The sequence below is a fragment of the Uloborus diversus genome, chromosome 2 (assembly GCF_026930045.1).
Source record: "Uloborus diversus isolate 005 chromosome 2, Udiv.v.3.1, whole genome shotgun sequence".
In the NCBI taxonomy this organism is placed as follows: Eukaryota; Metazoa; Arthropoda; class Arachnida; order Araneae; family Uloboridae; genus Uloborus; species Uloborus diversus.
In genome coordinates, this window is record NC_072732.1 from 41564042 (window position 1) to 41585375 (window position 21334).

Sequence of the window (21334 nt, forward strand, 5' to 3'; positions counted from 1 at the left end):
CAGTTTAGAAAAAATGTATTTGTTGGTATTTAATTTTTTTTCCTTATTGTGTAGTTATGTAAATCAAGATGTACCCGTGTTTAAAAGTATTGTATTAAATGTATATATATATATATATACACGAATTTTTCTTAATGCAACTTGAAAATGACAAAGTCAGAATGGTCCCCCTCAATAAATTTCAGCTGACGACGCCAATGAGGTACATAAATGTACAATGCAGACCAACTTTTCCCATATCACTGGAAGATGTGAAAAAAAAAATTGAAAACATTATTGATGTTTTAGGATTTAAGTGATTTATATAACTTTTTGAAAAGCATTTATTATCACAATAATCAAGTCAATCAACAACTTAAAAATGTTTGAAATGGAAATTTGTTTAAAATCATTGCTATAATTTGTAAAAATCTTCTAAAATGTTGAAATTATACTAATTATTTGAAAAGAATACTTTTACCGTTTGTACAAAATTAAGTAGAATGTATAAAATTGATGTTTAAAAAATTTTTGCTTTACTTTTAAGGAGAACTATGTTTTAAAATCAGAGGTCCCGTACGTAACAAATAGCCTTATCCCGTACATAACACAAGTAATTAGCTCTCAACGAATAAAGAAATTTTTAAAAATTATTTTATAGTTTATTAAAAGAATGAATATTTTTGTATCTAGCCATTAAAGTTATTTCTTAAAATACTTTATAAATTCAGAGAAATATTCAATATCAAGAAAGGTACTAAATTTTTTTTTTTTTGTGATGTCCTGTATGTAATGAAATTTAATTATTTTTTTATAAAAGACACTAACAGCTCAAATCTTAATTTAATAGCATAATGCAGCTGAAGATATGAAGAATGCATTAAAAATAATTGAAAATCATTTTGTTTATATCAGGGTTGTTTGTTTTAAACCGTGGTTTGAATCAAGTGTTTTTTTTTTCAAAAAAAAATCTTTTTTTTTTGAAAAAATTCATTCCTCCCCCCAAAGGTTTTCAAATGTTTCATATTATTGCAAAGAGTAAAATCTAATTAATACAAAGGAACAAACAAAGCTTTATAGATAAATTACAGATTCATTAAATTTAGAAACTTCCATTTTTTAGGGTAATGCAAGTTTGCTCATTAGTTTTTATTTTTTTTTTTTTTTCTTTTTTAAAATCTATGCAGTTTTCCTATAAGGTACATAAATATACGAGGCAAACCAACTAAGTTTTCTAAAATTACATGGAAAAAAAAATCAAAGTAGGTCTTCTATAATTTTTTAATTGTCATTATTTTTCAGTCTTTTGCATTTCAAAATAGTGCAAAAAGCATATTTCAACCAAAACTTCTTTACTACTTAATTTGCTTGACTACTTAAGATTTATTGAGATAGATTATTTACCATTGAAGCGACGCATAGTGTATATAAATTTTGATGCTAGAGTATTTAAATGACAAGAGGAAAAAAAAAAATAACTAAAGAAGTCCAAGAACACTTAGAGTAGTCATAAAATTGTGTGAATACCTGCACACTTTTTGCATCACTGATAGATGATGCAGTCCAAGGAATAAAAGAAAATATATAAAATTATGAAAACAGAAAATATTTAATTAATATCTCAGCACTCTTTAAAAAAGAAAAAAAAAAAAAAAACCTTTCAAGGAACTTTTTTTTTTTCATCCCGATATAATAAAGGAAGTCTCACATATGAATGGTGGAAGTATCAATAAACATTAGTTTTTAGGGCAGTCTTCATTATTAAAATATGTTAAAAGAGTATTTTCATACTGAGGCTTTTAATTATTTCTTTTTCTGCGATAAAAAACTGCATTCCTAAATGCATTAAAACATGAGATATGATATCTACAATGGAAAACATAATGATTTTCTTAAAACCTACTTGTCCTGTTTCTATAATTGTTTGTTACTGATACCTTAGGTAAATAAAGTACATGATTTGTAACTTTTCAAAAAATCTTTAAACAAAATAGGCGTTGATCTTTTGATTTTTAAAGTTTTGTAATGTACATCAGACTTGTGATTCATTTGTAGAGACTACAAAATACTTTCCCTGTTTTAGAATGTCTGATTTTAATTTTGCTTTAATTTTTACTTTCTTCTATTTCTAATATATAGAAGAAAATATTGGATTCGTGCAAATTTTCGAATTTCGATGGATTTGAACGTTTTGAGGTGTACTGAGTCCATTTCGACTATTTTTGGCAAATGTCTGTGTGTGTGTGTGTCACGTCTGTGTGTGACCAGTTTTTTGTGGCCGCTCTACAGCAAAAACTACCGCATGAAATCGAACGAAACTTGGTACACATATGTGCCCCTATGTGAACTTGTGCCCATTGGTTTTTGGCGCGAATTCCTCCAAGGGGGGTGGAGCAATGGGGCGTTTTTTGAGTTACGCGTGATTGCTATTCCTCAGGAAGTAACTGGCGGAATCAAACAAAATTTGGTCCATATGTTGCCATTAACAGGAACAGGTGCTGATTCAATTTTGGTGTCAATAACTCAAACGGGGGTTGAGCTATAGAACGTTTTTTGTCGTCAATTGTGACTGCTGTATCTCAAGAAATAATGAACGGAATGAAAGAAAAATTTATCGGCAAGTAGCCCTTAGTTGGTATAAGAACTGATTTTATTTTGGTGTCAACAGCTGAAAAGGGTTGTAGCACAATCGCCCGTTCTTTTTTTTCCATTGTGAGTGCCCTATCTCAAGAAGTAATGCTACGTTCTGGTTGAAATTTGGAATATATGTGAACCTATATGTAAACAGGCTTTGGTTCAATTTTGACGCCAATCGCTCCAAGAGGTGTTGATTTTTTTTCTTTTTTTTGTGAATAAAATAGCTTCATTAATGCAACAATAAGAAAGATAAATCGTAATAGATTGTCGTCTGCGTATTTCTCGTGATTTTAATTGTATGGAAATGATCGGAAATATTATTTCAATGATTTAAAATTTTTAACTGTTGCGATCTTATGCTTGTTAACAAATAAAATATTTGTAATTAATTCAAGCAAGGCTTTTAAAATAACTTTCAATTTTCGCTCTTTGCTTTGCTTTTGTAATAATTCAGACATTGGGATGGTCATCAAGTTTTTGCATGTGTAATTTTGTTTTTGTTGGGAATATTGCTTCCTTGTCCAGCATGGGGAGGTATCAGAAAAAAAAAAAAAGAAAAATATAGAAAAAAGTTTTGTGATGGCCACAACATACTAGTTTTATTTATCGTAGATAGCTATGATTATGAGGAAATTAATTTACAAGAATTAATTCTTGGTTATTTGTAATTAATAATGTCTGAACTGTCACAGTAAACTCTTTCTTTGATCATTTACACCAAGGCCCATTTGCATATTGTATTTTTTATAATATATATAGTTAAAGATTTTCAAACAAAATTCTTCTATAAGAATCTTTACATATAAAGAAATGAAATTACAAGATTTTACTCATTATTATTTAATTACGAAGAAATTAGGTACAAATATGAGTATTAAACATTCTTTAACAATTAATTGATAAATCTTCATCATTTTCCTAAAATAAAATTGTTTTTCTTACAAATAATAATAAAACCAAATAAACTCTGTTTAAACCAAAAAAAACTGGTTTGAACCAAAAAAAAAAACATTTTTTTTAAACCAACCCTGGCATAAAGTCCGGATTTTAAAGTTTAACCATTGTCTCAAACAAACTAATTTTGTTAAAGGTTAAATTAAATTAAAACTGATTTAGTGAGACCCGACAGGCAGTCTTCTTTAAAATGTGTTCCTTCCCGGAGAGCTATAATTCATCTACAGGAGTGCCATGGGATATTGCAATAGCATGGCAAGTAATTGTTATAAATGACAATTTAAATAATTATACATTTTTGGTGGTCCAGTTTTTGACCTTATGCAGTCCGGACTTCGATCGCGCACAGTGCCCTCCACCAGCCCACAGGACTGAATATAATATATTTTTTTAAACAGTCCATATTATTGAAGAGAAGAAACAAATGCTCCTTGAGAAAACAAGGTAATTTCTATAGGAAAAAATTTAGAATGTTGTGAAAAAATCTTTTTTTTTTAACCTTAAAATAAAATTTTTCGATAGTTACAGACTATTGTTCAGTTAATTCTGTCCCATACCTCCTATTTTTTTTCTTTTCTTTTTCCTAGACGGTCTAAAAATAAGAAAATCCACAAAATGTTACGTTTTTTGGCTAGCTGCCTCCCTCAGCTAAAATCATTAAAGAGCGTCTCAAATCTTTTTTACATGGGGTTCCATTTCGCAATATTTTCAGCGGAAGAACTACCAAGCACCTCGCCTTCTAACAGCATCGAAAATCATTTAAGACTGCTGTTTTTGAGCTGCAATTCTGAAAAATTGCAGAGTCCTAACGTTAGTAAATATGGTGTATAGTTGCATCCTAAGACTTCCATTTTGGAAAACTTCCAGACAAAGGCCTTGCGCTTGAACTCCTCCTTCTAATATCATCCAAATCGTCAAAAGTTGGATAATTAAAAACAACTATTTATTGAGGTGGCGCAGTCCTCTTTAAATAGAGTGAGCCGATGTTCCTATATGAAATTTGAAAATGAAAAAATTATTATTCCAAAAAAAAAAAAATAATAAGGTGGAGAACTTTAAACTCTCACCATGGTATCACTGAATATTGTTTGAAAACTTCATTTTTTAGGAATTCAATTTCGAAATGTTTTTTGGGGAGAGCCCCTGAGTCCTCTTTCCCGTTATCATCATTTATCGGTAACTGCGTTTTGGAACTTCAATGTCGAAAAATTGGGGTGAGGGTGATCGATTTCACTCTATTTCAAAAAAAAAAAAAAAAACGATCGAGGACAGTGCCTAAGTTTCATCTCTTACTCTAATGCCAACACATATCGCCTATAATCGCATTTTTAAAACTTCAGTTCTTAAAATTTGCTCAGAATGCCCCTTGGAACTTTCCACTGTCTAAACCATCTAAAACTGCGTTCTTAGGATTACAATTTCAAAAATATCTCCAGGGGAGAAACAGATCGATGAATTGACAAAAGGCTGAGCATACCGACGAAACAACTGCTTTCAATCATCGCCTTCGCTTAACTTCTAGCAGCTCCAATCAGGGGTGGCAGATGGAAGAGAGTTAACAAACATTAAAAATTTCCAACAGGCATAGGAATTGCTTTTTTTTTCTATGAATGAACAAAACACATTTTTTTTTTCAAATTCTCTGCAGTTAAATGCTTACTGCAGTAGTTAATGCAAAAGTTGAATTTTTATTTCACTAACTAATAAGACAAATGCTTAAAATTCTTTTTTGCCTTAATAAACAGTTATCTAATATTCTTTTTTCTGCTTCTTTCTTTTTCCTATATCCATTTCGCGTGAGTCAAATCACGTTGTAGCGAGATTCAACTGTAAATTGTGAGAGAAACCAAAAATAGCAAATACATGCAATATACCAGTCAGCCTGGCAATGGCGGAATCAGACGACCCCTTTGGGAGGGGCGAATGACTAATGCATTATATGGCGGGAGGGGGGGGGGGGCGGGGGCTAATGAAAAAAAATTAAAAACAAGCATGAGTTTTTTTTTTTTTTTGTTTTTTGAATAATTTGTATGATTCAAAGAGTTTGAATGAAAGTTAAAAGTGTATCCAGTACGAGAGAGAAAAATAAAAAATGGTGTGAAAAGAAATTATTTCTACTAGTAGTTTTTGAATTGTTAGCGGACTCGTAAATTGTTTACAGTAGCCATTTAGGTCCTCAATTGTACTTTTTTCTTTATAAAAGATAGGTTGCAGTATCAAGAAGGCATTTCTTTTTACCAGTTTTCGTACCAAACCTAATGACTTACAAAAATTGCGTTTGTAAATAAAATTTGAAGATAGTTATGGATTTGTTTGTTGGTTGAGCTGTTCAATATTCACGCAAAAGCAGGAATGTTTGTGGACTCTTCCCCCTAAGGTTTTTATTTTTGTTTGGAACGCCTTTTTAGATGCTCTTTGGTGATTAATAGGAGGAAGGAAGGTTTAAAGGACCCTCTCTGGAAAATGTTTGAAATTTAAGGGTATATTTTTGAAAATGCAAATTGTTTGAATTATTGGTGGCTTGAAAGAAAAGGATGAGATTGAGGAATTCTCCCTAGTTCTTTTTTTGATATTAGAGTTCCAAAAAGTGCTACCTTTAATGATGCTAGAGACAAGAGGGCTGATTTGCTTTTCCCCGAAATATTTTTCGGAATTGAAATCCTGAAAACGCAACTGTAGGCCACCTTTGATGACGTAGCAGAAGGCATAGAGTTCAGAATTTTTTTCCAGGAATGTTTCAATGTACTTCTAAATATGCAGTTTTAGTAAATTTTTGATTGATGTTGAAAAATGAGGAAACCAGGACTTGGGGGTTCCTCTCTAGAAATGTTTCGAAGGTGATGTCCTGAAAACGCAGTAGTTGGCCATCTTTTATGACTATGGAAAAAGGAACAGGGGTTCGGAGCTTAACACCGGAAATTGTTCGAAAACAGAGATTGAAAATGAGATTGTTGTCAGTCCTGACGAGAGGCCATGTCAGCCTAGCCAGAAACTAGTGGCCCGGGCTTTGGGGAGGGGGGGGGGGGGCGACACTGATGCAAAAAAAGGAAGAAATAAAAAGGGGGAACTTATAATAAAGTTGATTATTTTCTAGTAAGCAGTTTATTTTTTTCCCTTTTTTCTTCTTTTTTTTTTGAGAGTGGGGTGGGATGGGTCAGAAGCTGTTCGGTCAATATTGAAGCTTCAAAAACGCAATGTTAGACGATCTTCACTAATGTTAAGGGAAGGGCTTGGACTTGGGGGCTTCCTCTCTTTTTCGGAATTAAAATCCTAAAAACACATTTGACGGCCAACTTTACTGACATTAGGCAAAGGCATGAGATTCAAAACTCTCCCCTGAAAATATGTTGATATTTAATTTCCAAAAACATTGTTTAAGATTTTTTTGTGATGTTAGGAAGAGATGAGGTTTTAGTCTTCTTGCAGACGTTTTTGAAACTGGAGTTTTTTTTTTTTTACATAATTGTTGTATGACTTCAGTAATATTAGGAAAATGAATGGAATTCGAAGAATCTTCCCCGTCAATTTTTTTCGAAATTAAAGCTCTAAAAATTCAAAATTTTTGGAGATCTCCAATGACATTGGAGAGAGGGGTTCAGAGACCTACCCCTGGAAAATTTTTGGAATAAAAGTCATAAAAATACAGTTTTAGGTGATTTCTTTTTGTGATGTGTTTGGGGGGGGGGTAGTCTTTTCCCGGAATTTTTTTTAATTTGCAAACTTTGGGGGAAGGGATGCCCTCCAAAAGTTTATACATTTTGTTTGCCCCCCCCTCGCTGTGGATGGATCCACCACAACAGCCCAGTTGTCACATCGAGACTGCAGTTTCGTTCTAAAAAGAACTCCTTGGTCAGGAACAGTGAATAACCGAGTTGGAGGCAGATGTCATTTCAGGGTCATTCCATGTAAAATGAGCGAATCAACTGTGACTGACATGTCACAGATTTCAAGGAAAATTTTTATTTAGGTAAACCATGCATATATATGAGGGAAGTTTAAAAACTGTTTGTTGCTTTGTTATTGAAATAAGAAGTTGATGCTTACGCTAAGCCTAAATTTTCAGAGTTCATGGCAGCCAGTTTGGGACTCAATAACTCCGTAAGTTATAAACGTACACTTAAAAAATAAATACTTCCACATTCTATAAACAAATCTCTACTAGGAAAGAGGAAAATAAAATTTATTCGGAGCTAAAGGCAATTATTCCCAGCATTACCTTATTCTAAAGATAATGCTGGGAAATACAGACCTGTAAGTCTGACTTCAGTGGTTTGTAAGATTTTCGAAACTTTGATCAAAATTAATATTATGAATTTCTTAGAAACTAATAGTCTGTTGACTAGTTTGCAACATGGGTTAAGGAAAGGTAAATCGTTTGCTACTAATTTATTGCATTTCTACGACAAGGTTACCTTGACTTTAGATAACAAAAAGTGTGTGGTTGTTGTTTATATTGATTTTCTAAAAGCTTTTGATAAGGTACGGCATGCTGCTTTTCTCAGCAAATTAGCTGATATAGGAATGGGAGGAAAAACTTTACTTTGGGTTAGAAATTGGCTGGCTAGAAGGAAACAAAGAGTAGTTGTGAGGGGAAATCATTCTAAATAGAGTGATGTTTAAAGCGGGGTTCCTCACTGTTCAGTTTTAGGGCCTCTCTTGTTTATTATTTTTATGAATGACGACAATGAGGATATTTCTGGAAGCATGAATTGTTTTGCTGATGATGTAAAAGTTATGGGGATTGTAGAAAATAAAGAACAGGTAAAACAGCTTCAAGAGTGGCCAGATAAGTGGGATATGGCAGTTAATGTAGGGAAATGTCAAGTGCTACACTTACGTCGTGGAAATAAGCGTATGAGATATCGTTTACAGGGTTCAGTCATTAGTCAGGCAGAATGTTATTGATCTGGGTATTTTAATAAATCAGGACTTCAAGTTTAGTCAACAGCGCAGCATTGCAAGTAACAAAGGGGGGGGGGGGGGGGGCTTGGGTTTATGAATAGATCAATTTCAAACAATTCTAAGAAGGTTCCTCTGCTTTTATATAGGAGTATAGTAAGACCCCATTTGGAGTATGCTGTGCAGTTTTGGTTGCCTTATCTAAGGAAAGGTATTTGTGCATTGGAAAGGGTTCAAAGAAGGGTAACTGGACTATGAGGAGCTTTCAGATTTAGATTATGATACCAGACTTAATAGGCCTAATATGTATAGCAAGGAGCAATGGAGGATCAGAGGGGACATGATCCATTTGTTTAAATTTATCAAAATGAATGATGTTAATGGATTAAATTTTTGCACTGAAAGCAGGACAAAGGGTCATTGTTTTAAGCTATTCAAATCTCAGGCTAACCTGGAAATTAGGAAAAACTACTACTTTAGTAGGGTTGTGGACGGTCACTGTTGTGGACACTTGGAACAGCTTACCAGAAGAGATGGTAACAAGCAAGGGGGTGGATAGCTTTAAGAGAGCCATTGATCTTCATTGGGGGCTAATAAATTGAATAGGACCAGCCTAGCTGAGCCAAGAGCCTGTTGCTGGTCATCACATTTGTATTTGCTTTTTTTGAATCTGAGATATTAACAAGGATTGGAAAGTAGCCAATTTACTTCAGCTTTCAAATCACTCTTCTAGCTCTTTTAATGAAAAAATAAACAGCAAAAGGGATTCAGATTGGAAATCTATCTATAACTAACTGTCTGCTCTAATTTAGTAACTTTTTTTGAATTCCTTGATAAAGAAATCGTAGTTTGAAAAATCAAAAATTTCTGGAATTTTAATTTTTTCCTCTATTTCAGATGCTTGTTTGAACATGAGAGAATGCCCTTAATTTACTCTTTTTTTTACGTAACATATTGGAGTGTCTTTTAGATAATACTAAATTTTACTCATTGGAATCAGCGTATTTTTGTTACTAGAGTAACTTGAACTAAGGTAAAATTTTATTAGTTACGGCTATTTATTGTAAGTTTATCAAGACTTAACCAGTTCTTTCATGTTTCATTTTCTTAAAAGTGTTATTGAAGTACTTGCTGAAATGTTTCCCTAATTATTGAGAAATATATAACAGTCCATTATGCATAATTAAATATAATTGTGCCACTGAAAGTTGAATTTTCCTCTCTACGCCTGGTATAAGAAAAAATAACTGTAAAGTTTCTAGAAAAACTATCATGTCAGCATGACTAAAAGAACATACCGAGTTTAAAGATTAAGAAAGAGAACCATCTCGTCTAATTCTCAATAGCATTTGAGATTAGGCTATGAGTTTGAGGAAATTTGTTTTATCCATGAATAAGTATAGTTGACGAAATACACCCATTTATTTCAACCGTCCTACTGCGACGTTCTTTGAAACAAAAGGATTCCTTTGGTAGTGAAACTCGTCTATTTTAGTTATAGCTTTTCGGTCCAGAATGAAAATTGCCAGTTGAACAACATTTGCCACACAATGAATCTAATTTTCAATGGAAAGCAGATCACTTTTCTTTTTACTATCAATGGTAAAATGCATAATATGGCATATTGATAAAACTATCCAACAATTATCCGTCAGAACAAGTATGCATACGACATACAATAATCTAAACTTATTACAATAATCTAAACTTAAATCTGCAAGATATTTTCTCCCTTCTGCCTGCTACCAGGGCTGCGGAGTCGGAAGGAAAATGGCCGACTCCGACCCCGACTCCGACTCCTGGATTTTGAAACGCCCGACTCCAACTCCGACTCCGACTCCGGAATTTTTTTTAATTTTTTTAATTGTATTTTTTAAACTCCCTCTCTCCATTCAAGGGAAGGGGGAAAACCTCTTAACAGAGATTGAAATATTAATTCCTTTTTATGAAAATTTAGCATTTTGTTTTTTATTGTAAACCCAAGATGTCATACAAAGTTAGAAATTCAATTTAAAAATCAAACTTTCCAATAGTTACGAGTTAAGAAGTGAGATGACTTAAAAATCCCTTTTAAAAATTTTGAAAATGATTATCTGTAAGCCCCCCTTTAATGTTTAACAAATATATATTGATCAAATCGTGTGCTTTCAATTTTTGAAAGCTGTAACTTGAGAGAAAAAAAACTTTTTTTCTAAATCCAAGTTCTTGAGAGGGAGTGGTTTGCCCCTGGTGACATCCATCTAGTAGATGACACCCAAAGTTAATTTCAGAGTTTATAAAAAATATAAATACTTTAATTCTGAAAATTTTCACGAATATATTTTAAATTATATTTCATCAATAAAATTTCAACGAAAATAGGGCACATATGCGTCAGGAGCTAATTTTACACAAAACGCGGCGGTATACAAATTTGTACGAATAGCTTTTACTATACCTATATTTCTTCTTCGCTAAATTTTTAATTTAAATTTTATTGGCTGCTTTAGAATTAACCTAAATATGAAGGTTTTAAGATTAACTGCAATTCTTAAGTGTTGTAATCAAGAAATTTTTTACACTTATTTTGTTCCATACTTTTTAGTGAGAACCAAGCTTACAGAAATAGTCTTAATAAAGAAAAAAACATTAGATTATTTCATCGAATCTTTTGGATTCGTGCTTTCGAGCCAGAACTTCTTTGAATTTGCCGATCACACTTAAACGTTTCAACCTTAGCTACAGGCGTCGACTTACTAATTTGTTACGTTTCTTTTACTATTTTAAACTGAGATAGAACAAAACACTATATTTCTATTTTAATTTGAAAGTGATTACTTGAAAATGTTATTCAACAAAACCGTTTGCTGACAGTTGCTATTAGTTAAGTTAAAAAGCAAGCAAACTAGAGGACGGCTACAGAAAGTTCGGTAAGCATTCAAGCTAGCTGATTGCCATAATGGCAGTTATTTTCTCATTAGTATCTTTTTATACATGTAATTGAACCAATTGGTAATCAATTTTTAAAAAATGCAAGGAGAGTCAGTGAAAAGGAAAGAAAAAAAGAAGCCCGGAGTCGGAGTCGGCATGTTTTCCAACGACTCCGACTCCGACTCCTTTATTCCAAAATCAGTCCGACTCCGACTCTTCGACTCCGACTCCGACTCCGACTCCACAGCCCTGCCTGCTACAATCACAAATAGTTTTTTTTTAAATCATGAATAAAACTTATCAATCTTGAAAGTTAGGCTCAATAACAATAGTACCCATAGCTGTCTTGGAGATATGAAATCATCATCGTTTTAGCTCAATTAACAATTGAACACCTAAATTCCTAGTCTCAGATTTATCTCAATCATCAGTGAAAGGAGCATATGTTTGAAGAGAAAGAGTTTAGAGATCAGGCTAAATCCAACATCAATAATTTCATTTGTTTATTACACACACACATATATATATATATATATATATATATATATATATATATATGAACTATTTGTGGATAGGTAATGTTTTTCTACACATTGATTTTATGCATCAATGTCTTTTCAGATAAGTGATTTTCTTATTAAGTTAGTGAACCCACATGGACCGTTACTATAGTACACATGACCTATTAAAGATATGTCTTTCACTTCTTGAAATATATTAATGAAATTACTATTAACGTCTTCAACTGGATTTCCTGCAAAAATTGAGCCGTAAATTTTTAGCCAGATCGAAAGAACTTGTGTAGAGAGCAAAAAAAAAAAAAAAAACTTTTGATGCATTTGTTCAAGTTATTATTATTGCTTAAGATATAAATTTTATCCACTAATCTTAATATATAAAAATCAACGTCCTGAGATAACATATATACATATATATATATATATATATATATATATATATATATATATATATATATATATATATATATATATATATATATATATATCAACGCACAGCCGAAACCACTGAAACTTTAGACTTGAAATTTGGCAGGCATGTCCGCATGATTACGAAAGTAACCACTAAGAAAGGATTTTTCGAAATCTCAATTAGTTTGGGAGAAATTAATTAAAACCTCTTAATTTCTGCGAAATTAAAACCTGTCATTGAATTTAAATCCCTTATTTTCGAAGGCTTTCCTCCATTCAAATCATTATTCAGTACTTCATCTCAACTTTTGGTCGATAGCGAACTATAAATTTGATATTGTTTTTGTTTCTCACGTGGTTCTTCGAGGCTTTTCTCAAGTCAAATCATAATGTTTTTGTCTCTTGCTTTCATTTTTTCAAAACTAGAAACGAAGTTTTTAAGAACATCATCACAGGCGAACCAATCTTTTTGAATTTAGAAGAGTGCAGTTTCCTGTTAAAGTTTGCTTTGCAATAACCATTAATAAGTCACAAGGACAGACATTAAAAGTAGCAGGGACCGATTTAAAAGAAGCCCTTTTTTTTTTACACGGCCAATTTTATGTAGCTTGCTACAAAGTCAGTTCATCAAGCAGCTTAATAATTTTAGCACCAGAAAAAAAAAAACTAAAAATGCTGTATACAAAGAAGTTCTTGCTTAAACATAGGTATATCAATAAAATGTGGATGGTCTGTGTTTGCAAAGATAATCAATACTTTAAAAGGATCGTTAATAAAAGTTAAAGATCGGTTAAGGACAAGGGCATATATATAAGGAGTCCAGGGACCCCGGGATCCTCCAAAATTAGAAAAAATTATAGGTAATAAGTAATTATTATAGGGGATTTTCGAAACTAGGTGCACTAAGCACTGTTAAACCCGGCTAATTCCATTACCCGAGCAATGCCGGGTACGGGAATGCTAGTTGTTTTATAAATTTCACACTATGCCAGTACATTTTTTTTCAAAAAATTGAAATGAATGTAAGATATACTTGCTTTTGCATCATTTATTTATCTAGTTCTCTTTTTCGTAATTTCACATAAAACACAAAGAAAATGCTAATGTTCTGAATTTTTTTTTAAAGCTTGGAAATCAAAAACAAATTTCGAAGTTCTTCAAGCAAATAGTAGAAATACTGTTTTATATTCCTGCAAAATCTAAAACTTGTCAAAAGTTTCCCTCATTTAAATTTTTGGGCCTATGTGAAGAGGAAAATCGCTATTTTACAAAATGTCACTAAGTTCAAAACTGATTTTGAAGACAAAAAGAGTTAAAATACAACTTCAAAAGTAAGGTGTTTTTTTTTTTTTAATGACACTTAGCATGTTATTGGGTCTCAATGTCAGCAAAGCTAAAACATTCCTTAAAGCTCGAGATTTAAAATTATAATGCTTGATTATGAGAAAACTGAAATATTTTCAGTTTTTAAAACACGGTTAAAAGTTAACTATAATAATCCTGAGTAGTTTTTTCATATAAAATGAATTGCCCTACTCCATAGATTACTACTATATATAACTTTTATGTTTTGATTAAATAGTTAATAAAATACAAGCCTTCAAAAATGCAACATTTAGCACTTATGAGAATGCTGTTTAATTTGACCAATTTGCAATCGCATGTAACTATTAAAATAAAAAATATTTATCCAAAATATTTTAGATATTTTTATATAGGCATAAAAGGAACCTGTATACCAAATTTCATAAAAATCTGTTACCATGCGGCCACCACTTTTTTTTTGTGAATTTTGCTCGTTTCATATGGAATGACCCCTCATTGAAGCTGATAGTGCCAACAAACTGGTGAGATAAACTGAGTTTATCTCACCAGCAAGTGTCTGGTGTCCACAGCTTAGTGCGGTTCGACGCATGAATTGAAGGCAAAGCTCAGCTTAGCTTTGCCAAGTTTGAGCAGGGAAAGAAATTAGGGAGGGAGCCAGAGTGAAAATCCAAATGCGAGGATGATAATGAATTTTTATAAAAGTACATTGTCCGTAGTTGGAAAATAGAAAATTTTGTCAAAGCAATGAAAAAGAAGCATTTTTTGTTCAAATAACTGACTGTTATTTGATGCGTCCTCTATTCAGAATGAGTTTTATAGAGCGACTTATATAAGGGACAAAGGACAAAAATGTCCGCTAATTAGAGGTGTCCGCCATTTAAGAGTTTCCGTTAAAGGAGGCTTTTCTGCATTAGAAATAAAAGAGCTTAGAAAGCAAATCCAAATCCTTTTTCTCTATTTATTACGTTTTTATTTTAAAACTATTTCTTCCATTTTGCACCTTCAGGGTTCGTACGCTCCGGGAATTCCGGGAAAACCGGGAATTGTCAGGGAAAATGACACTGTCAAAAATGTCAGGGAAAAGTCAGGGAGTTTTCAAATTTTGTCCTCCAAATTTTTTTTCCATTTTTTTTCCCAAGGAATTAAGTACCATGAGATCTAGTCTTCGTTTTTATTGTGATTTCACGAAAAAAAAATGTAAATTTTTATCTAAACCGACGCTGGCACTTAAAAACTGCGATCGAGAAATGGAACTTTTTTTTTTTTTTTTTTTCACAACGAAAAATGCGCCAAAAGAGCGAAGATTTTCTTGCATGGAGTCAGTGAGGGGAACGCATTTCTTTCTACTGCCTAAAGTTTTAGATGGGTTGCCACAACATTCTATTCGGTTCAGGGTTCGTACGCTCCGGGAAAACTTGGAATTATCATGGAAAATGACATAGTCAAAAATGTCAGGGAATTTTCCAAATGTGTCCCCAAAATTTTTCTTTTCCCAATTTTTTCCCAGGGAATTTGGTTTTATGAGATCTAATCTTCATTTTTATCGATGTATTTAAAAAAAATTGTAACAATTTTAAAGCAATGAAAAAAGAGGCGACCCAAAAAATCTTCAGCAGCCGCCATTTTTGGCTCTCAGTAGTTCCCAAGGGAAAAAAAATCAGGTGAACAGCAATTATGCACGAACTCAAAAGGAGAGAAGACAATTTACTGCTTCGAAAGCACAACCTGTAGATGGGAAGGTCGATCGGGGAAAATAGTTTTTTTTTTTTTTTTGATCGGAAAATCATTTCAGCTACGTGTGAAACGTAGTCGCCATCTTTGGTCATTCACAAGATGGATGTAGATACGATCCTAAAATGCCTAAGTTTCTAAAAACAAAGCAGAATTGGATGTTTTCTTTAATTGAAAACTGATGAAAATAACAAAAAATGGTCTACAAATTGTTTTTCTATTGTTATTTAAAATAATTTTTTTGAGAAATGAAAAAAATTGTTCTTAAAACTTAATCTTATCCTCATTGCCTCGGACGCAAATGTGATAAAAACTTTTCAATGAATTGTAGTTTCATGAAGATTAATTATTTTTTAATTGTCTTCATGCGACAAATTAAAAAAGTTATTTCTTATTTTCGGGCATAGCCGCCATATTTGGTCATTCCCAAGATGGAAGTATGCAAGACTTTTTAAGTGCCTTAGTTCCCGAAAACGGCATTGGATGTTAATTGCAATGCAAACTATTGAAAACAACACAAATTGTGCCTTTTTTTTCCGGATAATTTGTAATTATTTTCTGGAAAAATGCAAAATTTAATCTTCATAACATTTTTTTGTTTTAATTGATTTAGACTCTTATGTGCTAAATACTGACTATTTTGCTTTTATTGTATCCTTTTAAGGATTATTAATTATTTATTACTACTTTTATACTACAAATCCAAAAATCTACTTATTATTTTAAATTTTTCACTTTGTCGCCATATTTGATCGTTTGCACAATGGAAGTAGACTTAAACTTCCAGAAACAGAATTGGATGTTTATATCAATGAGTAACATTGAAACTAACATTAAAATGTGCAAAAAGTTGTGAATTTTTGAAAATTAACTAATACTTTCTGGAAAAGAAAATTTGAAATTTTAATGTAAGCGTCCTTTAATATGTGAAAAAAAAAAAAAAAAGATTATTGGCATTGGCCTATGATCGGCGGATGTTGATTTTTGTTACTATGCATTACATGGTATGCCAATTGATGCAACAAGTTAATCATATTTATACTAAAATTTAGCTTTGCATTTTGCTCAATATGTTTTGTGTAACCTACTTATAAGAAAATAAAAAGTATTGTAAACCAAAAGTGGATGCTAAAAGGTTGCTGCAGGACTACAGCAAAACGCTATAATATTATGCGTGACATCAAAAAAACGCTAAAATAAGTTGAAAGTACTCTGTTTTCAACAAATAGTAAACAAATTAAAACAATTTTGAACAAAATGTTTAAAAAAAACTTAAAATTTTGACAGAGAAAACAAAGGAAAAAAAATCCAAGTTTTTTTTTTTTTTTTTTTTTAAATCTAAGGGGAGAAGTTTCAGTTCTTCTGCATTGCTACTTTAAACAATTTTAATTATTTTGAAAATATTACTATTTAAACTTAAATTTTTAATGAAGCGAGTAACCTGGAATTTTCTAAAAAACAACCTGGAAAACCTGGAAAAGTCAGGGAACTTTTTTTAACCAAAAGTGTATGAACCCTGACCTTGCACCTATTATTATAACATGAAAGGGCTTACGTCAGCAATTTTGCATTTGGATCATCTATATAGCGGCTCTAGGATCATCTGAAGTTGTAAGTAAAAAAATTTTTCTTTACTTCAACGGTTTTCTTTCTTTCTTTCTTTCTTTTTTTAACTTCCTTGCAGGAAATAAAGGAAGTATGCACTAAAATTTCCGCGAAGTCTTCCATTTTAATCACTTCAGAATGAATCGATGATATTTATTGGTTTTCAGATTTCTATCGCTTAATAGAATCATCGCTACTAGTTAAAACAATCAGAAACAAGATTACCTCTTTCTCGAATTAAGGTCGTTGGTTAAGGGAATTAAATTATATTCATCATCCCCGCGTTATAGAAACAACAAAAGCGAAAGTTTTGACGATTTTCGTTGTTGATGATTAAAGTGAAAAACAACGTAAATAACGCACAAATATTGGAGTAGATACAGCATATAGCTATTTCAAGGCTACAATGGAGCCTCTTCATCAGTGCAAAAAGCTCACCAACACAACCAAAAGTTGCGAGAGTTGTGTTCTCACAACTTTTGGTTGTGTTGGTGAGCTTTTTGCACTGATGAAGAATCTCCATTGTAGCCTTGAAATAGCTATATGCTGTATCTACTCCAATATTTGTGCTTTATTTACGTTGTTATTTACTTTAATCATATTGTAGCACAAAGCTTATATGATAATTTTTCATAGATTTTTGTTGTTGTTGAAAGGGAGATGAAGTCGGGAGCGTTCTCTCGGAAAGTTTTCTAAATTTAGGTGGGGTAGACCGGGGCACGTTTAAAAGGATTTTTTTCTATGAATTTTTTAATGTTTATGATTTTAACTTTGGAAATTTTAGACGTGGCGATTTTATGAAGCAATTAATGGAGTCAAAATTGGTATATTCAGTTGTTGCTCTGTTTGTGTTTTAAACCGTTAAAAAAATTTTTTTTGAGTCCAAGTTGGTTACGGGGCACTTTTACGCATATTTATTTTGACACCTAACATGGTTCTGTTAGTGATTTGAACATGCTGTCTTAACATCGTTAAAATAAAGCAAATTTGTTACAGACTGAGAAGTGTATAAAGTAAAAGCTGAATTGGCATGAAAACTCAAAGAACTAGAAAAATTTTAACTCAATTAAAAAAAAATGGTGATTTTCAAAACTAAATAACCTGAAAATACTAAAAAGGTTTGTGACAGTTCGGAGCGAAAAAAGGTCAGGGCACGTTTAGAAGTAGGGCACCGTAAGAACGTGCGTAAAGGTGCTCCAACGTCAACGCGTAAATTTGCCCCGTCGTCAAGTTTGGATTTATTTCTAATGTGAAAAAAAATAATAACATTTCAGTTCATATACAAGTATAACTCTTAAAAAAAAAGAATAAAATTCTGTTAATTTTTATATATTTGTTCTTTCTTAACTAAGCACTATTTATTCCCAATAAGTTTCAAAACGTTCAACACAAAATTTACTCAACTTGGTAGAAAACAGATTTTATTTCTGCATGCTAGACCGAATTTCGACTGATGCTCAAAAACTTCTGCGAATATGTGCTAGAGAGCAGCATCAGTTATGATGGTTGGCTCTTCAGTTATAATTCGTTTTGAAAAAAGGGCACTGCGTAAACGTGCCCCAGTCTACTCAACTAAAACGCAATTCTAGACGATCTTTATTGATCCGAGGGATATAGACCGGATTTTTTTTTAAATTGAAGTCCTAAAAACGCAGTTGTACATCATCTTTGACGATATTGGGAGAAGGGATGGGGTTGAGTAATTCTTTCCCGGAAGTCCTGAAAAGAAAATTTTAGACTTTTTAAATAATAATGGAGGAGAGCGAAAAACGGGGGCGGTCTGGTGGAAAAATTTGGCTATTGAGGTCCTACAAACGTAGTTGTGGATTATCTCTAATGTTGTGGAGGGATATGGCGTTCAGGGGCTCTTCCCTGAAAAATTTTCGAGATAGAAGTTCTAGATATAAAGTTGTGGGCTATTTGATGGCACTCACGTAAGGCTTTCCGTTGAAAATTTTTCGAAATAATAGTTTTTAATAAAAACGAAATTTTAGATAGTCAAAATGTTGTGGAAAGGGGGGGGGGAATACGATGCCTCAAAAATATTTCGAAATTAAAGTCCTCTTATTGAAACAGTTGGCCATTTCGGGAAAGGAACGGGGTTCGGGAGTCTTCTCGGACATTTTCGAAGTTGAGGTCTGGATGAGTAATTGAAGATCATCTTTGATGGCATCATGGGGAGGGATGGAGTTCAAGGACTCGAAGTTCATCTTCTACCCTCTCCCCGCTCCCTTTCGATTCGCACCGAACATTTTCGAAAATTACGTTTAAGAAAAGAAATTTTAAACGATCTTTAAATTTGTTTGTTGAAACGAGCTCATGGAGTTTCCCCTGGATTTGTGTGAAATTGAAAGTATAAAAACACAATTTTAGGCTATCTTTGGTGACGTAAAAGGATAGGATTAACATCGGAAAAGGCGCCCCTCTTCTCTCCTTCGGAATGTCCCTAATCTTTTTACTTTCTTTTACAAAAAAGGAAGTATTGTATTCGTAAAAAAATTTTCACTCAAAAATCGACCTTAATTTTCATTTTACTCATCCCCGAATGAATGTTGAGTGTTTTGTTCGACTTAACCACACGAAGATAAGTGCCTAAGAATGTATAGACACGCGAAATATTCATAACATTTTTACGATTCCCGAGTTAATTACAACAAGTTTTATCGTGACGTATGTATGTGTGTATGTATGTGCGTACTTGCGTATGTCACTTAACTCAAAAACGGTATGTCCTAGAAAGTTGAAATTTGGTATGTAGACTCCTAGTGGGGTCTAGTTGTGCACCTCCCCTTTTGGTTGCATTCGGTTGTTTCTAAAGGGGTCTTTTGCCCCTTTTTGGAGGGAAATCATTGTTAACTTCGATGTAAACTCAAGTGGTGTTATAATTTGGCGGACACTTGGCGATATATCGCCAGTTTGTTTGGTCGCCAAGTTTTGTCGCCTACCTGGCGACAAATTTGGCGATTTTTTTTTTAAATCTGGTTTTAATTTAGCCACTGTTGGTGATATTTAGAAAGTAAACTATTGAATCACATTATAATTGCCAGTGATGGGGAAATGACATTAGATTGAAGTAAAAGGAAGTCATGTGAAGCACATATCAGCTCGTTTTTTTTTTTTTTTTAAATGTAATGAAGAAACTTTCTTTGATATTTCCCCCCAAAAAACATTTGACTCTTTTGACTTTTCCATGTTGAAAGTTCTAATTTTCTCCTTAAGTTTTTGTTTGTTTGAAAAACAAACCTCTGTGGCCCCAGTATTATTTATTTATTTTTTACTTCCTTTTACAAAAAAGGAAGTATTGTATTCGCGAAAACAATTTAACTCAGAAATTGACCTTAATATCCATTTTATTCACCCCCCGAATGAATATTGATTTTTTTTTTTTTTTTTTGTACTCGACCACACGTGGATAAGTGCCTAAGAACGTATAGACACGCCAAATATCCATAATGACGATTCACGAGTTAATTACTACGAATTTTCTCGTGACGTCTGTATATACGTATATATGTGCGTATGTATGTCGCATAACTCAAGAACGGTAAGTCCTAGAAAGTTGAAATTCGGTACATAGACTCCTAGTAGGGTCTAGTTGTGCACCCCCCCCCCCTTTTTTGGTTGCATTCGAGTGTTTCTAAAGGGGTCTTTTGCTCCTTATTGGGGGGAAATCATTGTTAATTTCGATGTAAACTCAAGTGGTGTTATAATTTCGCAGACACTTGGTAATATATCGCCAGTCTTTTGGTCGCCAACTTGGCGACAAATTTGGCGGATTTTTTTTTTTTTTTTTTTTTTTAGGTTTCCGTTTGGCCACTGGTGATATTTAGAGAGTAAACTATTGAATCACATTAAAATTACCAATTATGGGAAAATGACATTAAATTGGAGTAAAAGGAAGCCATGTGAGGCACACATCAGCTCATTTTTTTTCTGCTCAGATGGCAGGGTGCTGCTCGTCTGAGGTAAAATTCCCTTCTTCACGGGAGTTCCGAAACTGATGATGTTTTAAAACTGCAATTTCATGCTATCTTGATGTTAGTGGGAGGTGTTTTAAGGCTTTCGCCTGGAACATTTTCGAAGTGAAGTCTTGAAAAACGTTATTTTGGACTATCTTTAGTAACCTAAGGAGAAAGAGTTCTGCGTCTGTTCCTCGAAAAACTTCTGAAACTGAATATTTCTCAAAAACGTAAGTCTTGACTATCTTACGTTTTTTAAACGAATAGTTTGTCTGATTTTGTTCAAATAGCATAACCATGTCAGCATGTGCGCTCAAAAGATATTACCGCGATAATTTTAGTATTTTTTAAAGATATTTAAATAGAAATAAAAATTGCTTCCAAAGAAGGTGTTAAATTTTTATT

At 32.7% G+C, this 21334-nt stretch overlaps 1 protein-coding gene across 1 annotated transcript in view; it reads left to right on the plus strand.

Moving 5' to 3' along the window:
* Nucleotides 1-21334, plus strand: part of LOC129235091 (F-box-like/WD repeat-containing protein TBL1XR1) — a 67491-nt gene that overhangs the window by 12504 nt on the left and 33653 nt on the right. The gene's annotated exons all lie outside the window — the stretch shown is intronic.